The 6,800-nt window shown below is 35.3% G+C and overlaps 1 non-coding gene across 1 annotated transcript; it reads left to right on the top strand.

Moving 5' to 3' along the window:
- Positions 1 to 1,491: 1,491 nt before the first annotated feature.
- On the top strand, positions 1,492 to 1,598 carry LOC124894531. Its single transcript, XR_007051225.1, has one exon. It is a non-coding gene; the product is annotated as a small nucleolar RNA R71 (small nucleolar RNA).
- The last annotated feature ends 5,202 nt before the right edge of the window (positions 1,599 to 6,800 follow it).

The raw sequence follows: 6,800 nt of genomic DNA, 5'->3' as shown, positions 1-6,800 counted from the left end.
TGCCAGATAAGGGTCACTCACAGGTTGTCCTTACCCGTGGCACGGTATTGACACCCCTTCAGTCGGGGCAGAGATTGGACCCCAGCTTAGCCATAACGGCATTCAAAGGGCATGTCGGTTAAAAACTACTTCCCACAGTTTTAGTATCAATCTCAGTAAAAGAACTTAGGACGTTCTTCAGATTTCAGTATACAGGACTGTCAGATACAGTCTTCCATGTTATCAGTTTTAGTATCAGTTATGATAGTTATCAGTAAACTATATATTAGCTTACAGGTCATGTTATCACGTATTCACGATCCCAATTTCTATATATGTGTGTTTGCACTCCCACGTTCATATTAGTCAGTCAGTGTTGTTCATGCATGAAACCCTTTATGTTCAGCTTACCTTCCTCGTATACTCAGTACTCCAGTTGTACTGACGCATTTGCCTATGGTGTAACATAATGGTGCTTTCTTTTTATGTTACACCATAGGTTCCGAGACACGAGCTCTACCCCAGCAGTAGCGGTAGCATTCCAGTCACAGAGACACAGTGAGTCCTTATTGATTCGAGGATAACATGATTTGATTCATTTATTTATTTCTTTTCAGTTTTATAGAGTTAGTTGGAGACATGTTCCTTTAACTCCTTATTCAGATAAATTAGAGGCTTTCAAATTTATGTTCAAATTAAGTTGTTTTGGGTATTTTCACCCACATGATTGTATTCAGTTGAACCTTATGGCCTTACAGTTCTATGCATTCTGCATTATTATATCATGATTTATAGTATACAGGTACAGATATCAGTCATGGGTTAGCTTGTGGTCCGTCGGGGTCATTAGCACCATGTAGCATTCCTGTTCAGCGAATCAGGGTGTTATAGTTGAGCCATCAACTGCTTAAGCATCTCCTCCATATTACTATTCGAAGCAGTCATCGGATTATTTTGAACTAACCATGGATTTGGTTACACTGGTTCCTTATACTAATTTGTATTCTGTGTCTGATTTCCACCTCGTGAGAAATTAGGGTGGTTCCTCTAATTTGGACTATATGTATTGTCAAAATTCTATTGACCCTGATGGTTTGCATTCCCCACGTAGTTGACTGAATCTGGATTAACAGAACATGCATCTACGTTATGTTCACTGCTTTCACAAACTTCACACCCTGCATATACCTATTGAACTACATTTGTTGTGGTTGCTGGTTGAGTTGTACCCAACTTTAAGTTGTTAAGTTGAGTAGTCATATGGCTCTGCATTGTTCAATCTGTGCTTGTAAGGCAGTGAACTGATCAACCTCTAAAACCCCTGCAACTTTCTTGGGAGCATTCCTCGAGTCTGCATGCCAATCAGGATTTCCTTGTGCAATTCGATTCAACAAGGTATACAATTCTTCATATGTTTTCTCCAAAGCTTGACCCCCTGGTGCTGAATCCAAGAGAATCTTTGTATTAGACTCAAGTCCTTTTATAAATGTATGCACCAAAACATCATTTGATTGATGGTGATGAGGACAACTTCTGAGCATGCCCTTAAATCTCTCCCAAGCTTGGTAGAGATTTTCTCCATCTTTCTGTCTGAAACTCAATATCTCACTCCTTAATTGAGCAATTTTCTGAGATAAAAATAATCGAATGAGGAACCTTCGAGCATATTTTTCCCATGTAGTGATGGATTGGTGTGGTTCAGCAAGTAGCCATCTATTTTCTTCCCCCAGTAGAGAAAAGGGAAAATGTGTCAATCTAACATAATCAACACTCATATCTTCAGGAATATATGTGTCACTTATCTCCAGGAAGGTTCGTAAGTGTTGCTGCAGATCCTCGTGTGAAAGTCCCTAAAATTCTCCCACAGATTTTAATAATTGCACCATATTTTGTTTTAATTCCCATCGACCTCTTTGTTTAGGCTTTAGGATATTGTTAGTCACAAAGTGCGTAAGTGGGATTGCCACTTCTCAAAGAGGTCTTGTGACTAGTTGAACGGGAATAGCTGGAGCTGGAACATTTCCAATATTTAGATCTGCAACTATAGTATCACGTATTTTCATTACCGATCCCTGTTGAGTGTAGTATTGAGCTCTTCGTCTCTGATGAAAAATCACTTCTGGTTCTGCAAAGGGCTCTACTAACTCTTTGTCTCTAGCCAGTCCAATGTTTAGCTAAACCTGTAGAAATTCAGCCGCTAAGATCAAGTTGTTAACACTTAAACTTATGATCAAAAACCAAAAATTAAAGCAATTTACTAATTCCCTTTGATCTCCGGCAATGACGCCAAAAATTTGTTGTGTCTCTACGCACACACAAGTGTATGTGATCATGCAAGTGAAATAATGACTTAGACAGTCAGATATCGTTCCCTTGAGGATCAATAAACTAGAAATTTATTCAATCTTTAGTTCAAGACAATTTAGTATTAAGTGTGTAATTGTATTAACATTAAGATGATTCTATAAATAAAATGCAATTTACTAAACAATAAATAATTAGTGATGACTAAAGCAAAGTAAGCAATGGTTGTAATCAATAATGATGACGATTCCAGGGTTGAGGTATAGTGAACAATCATACAATTCTCTATTCTTTTCACAGTCTAATTGGTTATCGGGTTGATGGTTCACAAGGTTTATGCCACAATCTTAGTCTCCCGACCTCAGATATTTTATCTATTGAATGTAGTAACTATAACTCCCGCAGAGTTACAACAAATCTTCTAGATTCATGAAGTTGTCTTCCTACAAGTGAACCAAGCAAGGCTTCTAGGTATATCCCTATCCTAGATGTTAATTCAAATCCCTTATTTTATAAAAGAATAAGAACCTTGTTCTCTAATTTCTTTGTTTCTTCGTTCTATCCTATGATTCTCCTCCCGGATTCATATAGATATATAAATTTATTCTAATGGTGGACAATTATTAAAGTAGTAAGCTCAAGAAATTAATAACAACCCATAGGATAATCCAAAAAGAAACTATGAATAAGAATATTAAAGAGTACTCATGTTCGGGGGTGTTTAGCTACTCATGTTTGAATTAACCATCCAAAATAAGTAAAAAATCATACCCAAATCAATCCTTGAAATAAAATGTTTATGAACCCTAAAAGAGAGAAATTTCTATTTTTTCGTCGCTGCTCTGCTTGACAAAAAGTCCCCCATATTATCTTGGATTTTTCCTTTTATAGCTAGGACAAAATAGTTAAAATATTCCTGATTTATCCACCCGGCCCGTCGTGCCATGCCTTTTATTGCTATTTTTCATTAAAATCTGAGAAATCTCAGAGCTCAAGTACACCTCAACAACTGTAAAATGCACCCTCACCGCGATGCACAACTATCACGGTGAGCCACTGGATTGGGACAATTGTGAAATAATCATTCTCCGCGAGAGCTAAACCTTTAGGTCATCAAATCCGATAAACAAAACTTCTCCACGATGCAGTGGTTTTGCAAACCTTCACTGAAATTCGACCATTACTATTTTGTTGCTCATCGTGATGTGGAGTGTCTTCAAATGAGGATTTCTTCATTCCAACTTCCCCCTTTTAGCTTAATTTCAGTCCTTTGCATTCCTTTACTACTTCCATATCCTCCTTGTATCCAATTATTCATAATTCTTTATGATTTTGATTCTGAAAGTACTAATCATATCCATTAGGCACAAAACAGAATAAAAGTTGAATTATACTTAAGAATTCATACAAAAATTCTTAAACTAAGTTCAATTCTGGGTGCATCTTAGTGCTTTGAGCATATAAATATGCCCAAGATTAGTAGGTCCGAGAGACCGATACTGGAAACCGCATTTGTCGATATGGGGATCAAAGTGATAGGGAGGTTCGAGTCCCCCTCATTATTATTTCATGATTAGGGAGGTTCGAGTCCCCCATAAATCATTACATGATCGAGTGCTTATGTCACCTTAGTATATGCTGGAAGGTTCAAGTTTTCCATGTGCATATATATGAGATTATTCTCCGATTCATGCGACTACATACACTGGGGCTCGACCAGAGGTTGAGAGCTGGGGCCCATATAGTTTGTGGGTATATATTATGACGGTTGAGCTACACAATCCAGACTAAAGTTTTAAGTGCATGTTAAACCTTGTTTCCTATCGTGGCATGTGAAGTATATAGGTATATGCATTTGATTATGTGCATTGACTTTTAATGATTTTAAACTGTTAATCATGTCATTATAGTATCTTTATCCCCGAGTTACATGCTAGTATTCACACTACTAATCATCTTCGAACGTTGTATCCTCACCCAATGTAGGAACTGGCCATACTTCTACACTTCCTGCTCAATGATTAGGATTCGGGATCAACTCGTGAGTTGACATTGAAGTGGTGAGCTTCCATACATCAAAAGTCTATATTTCATGTTTCGTTCTCTTACTTCTCAGACTGCTCAAACTTGTTTTGGCTATAGTCGGGGGCATGTCCCGACACTTTATTGATATTAAGTTTTGGTTGTTGTTAGAAGGCGTTGTTTAGACTATTGTGGTTATTGGGCGGGTTCAGTCGGTCGTTTGGTCGGTCTTCGGTGGTTGGTCATGGACATGCATTAAAATTTTCTTAAGCTATTGCTTACTATCTTGTTATATGTTCGGTATTTATCAAATTTTAGGGTGTGTTGTGCTTGGGTTAGTTAGTTGCAGGGGTGATCTCCTGTCCGAGTGGGACTTGCGATACACATCACGGCCAAGCCCTGATTCGGGTTTTGACAATAGACCAGTAACCAGTGATTTTAAAATTACTTTCTTGTAAATTATTGTCGTTCAAAAGCTACCAGAAGAGGCTATTCAGATCCTTTACATGGATTTCACTCTATCCAGCTCAATATAATTCCATCGAGGATAAATAACAACCCAATTTTGTCAAGTATATTTAGTACTTGAAATATTTATGGCTACCTCTATCCAAGTACAAAAGTAACATTCACCTTCTTAATACTATAGATGTGGTCGGGTGCTTGTGCCACATTGTTGAGAGAGAAAGTGCTGGAGAAAAGTAGAAAAATAAGATACTCGCGTTATCAGTGATTAGGAAACCTCTTATCCCAATTTAATTAACTTTTGTTTTCTCTCTTAGAATGAAATATAACACATTGTTTAAGTTCAATGTGTGGTGGATGTTTGATTTCACATGTATCTTTAATTTGCATCTAAGAGTATATAAATATTTATCTTAGACATAGATTTGCTCATTTTTTCCCTGGATAGTTTTGTGGAATCAACAATTACTTTATGGGAAGAACACTGCGAGAAATTTGATCGATACTAATATAATTTTGATTAGAGCACTTACATAATCATTATCACTTCGAAAACTGTTAAGGAATTTTGTGGTAGATTTGTTACCTGTAATCATCCTTTCTCTCTATTTTTCCTAACAATCTGTTAGCATGTTGTACTTGATCTATAATTTCTTTGTGAACAGGAAAAGTTTCTTTTGCCACAACTGCGGTAACCTAATTGTTTGTTGATATGAGTATTGATTACATCATCTTATTAATGGAAAAGTTTGTGACAAAATCTATTGGAATACAAACTATTAGAAGCACTTCAGTTAATAACCTTCCTATTGAAGAAGAGATGTTTCAGTCAATAACATTCCCATTGAAGAAGAGATGTTTCAGAACCGAATTACCATTACTGAGTTGTAGGAAAATGATTGGCCTGCCGATATAAAAGTTTGTACCCTATTTATGCCGTCTTTCGAATAATAATATACATTTGTTCCCCGTGCTCCTACTATGTAGTTGTTTTTAAAAAAAAATGTTAGGAATGCAGTGTTACTCCAAGGGCCGAAATCACCAAAATAGACTACTATTTCAAATGGTATTACATTTTGTGCAACTTGTGCAAAAAGAAAATAGAGTTCACAAAGAACTCAGAACCAAAATAAGCCATAGGAGTAAAAAAGTGACCAAAATAGGCCACCTATTTAAAAAGTTATCAAAATAGGCTAAACGTAATAATTTCTTACGTTTTTTACTTTTTTATTAACGATCAACTAACGAAGTTGACTTTTATAAAAACGTAAGAATTTTTTACGTTTTACAAATTTATTATTTGTAAAACATAATAAATTCTTACGTTTTGTCAAAAAAAGACATAAAACATAATATTTTCTTACGTTTTACACGAAAAAATAGGTAAAATAAAGTCAGTGAGTTGTCAAATCAAATTTTTAAAAAATCGTCCCTTCAACTTAAGAATTTCTTAGGTTCTTTACTTTCTTGTTGCAGTGGTCCCATGCCCACTATTTGCATGTATTTCTTTTTTCATCAACTTTATTATGTGGTCCCATCCCCATCCCAAAACTTTATTATGTTAGTCAACATTTCGGGTGTGTTTGGTATGATGGAAAATATTTTTCATGAAAAATATTTTTTTAAAAAATAAGTTGGTTTTCTACTTATTTTCTTATGTTTGGTTGGCGAGTGAAAAATATTTTATGGTGTTTGGTTGGTGAGTAAAGAATATTTTTTAGAAAAATATGTTTTAGTGTTTGATTGGTGAGTGAAAAAATATTTTTTAGAAAATACTACTAACTGTTAACTAGTATATTAGTATCTCTAACAACTCAACAATTTGTAAGAAATAATTTAAGTATAACAAATAATATCAATATCGAATTCTAAAATACTACAATCACTAAATTAAATCAACTATTCATTAGCAAATATAGGAGACACTTTTCAATATTTTGTCAGGACAATCTCACGATACTACAATCAATAGAAATATAACGGAATAACAAGCTTATTCAACCTCATGAAACAAGTTACATCGATGACAA

This window comes from Capsicum annuum, unplaced genomic scaffold (assembly GCF_002878395.1).
Source record: "Capsicum annuum cultivar UCD-10X-F1 unplaced genomic scaffold, UCD10Xv1.1 ctg74857, whole genome shotgun sequence".
NCBI lineage: Eukaryota > Viridiplantae > Streptophyta > Magnoliopsida > Solanales > Solanaceae > Capsicum > Capsicum annuum.
Note: the sequence above shows the minus strand (reverse complement) of the source record. Positions and strands in the feature narration are given on the sequence as shown.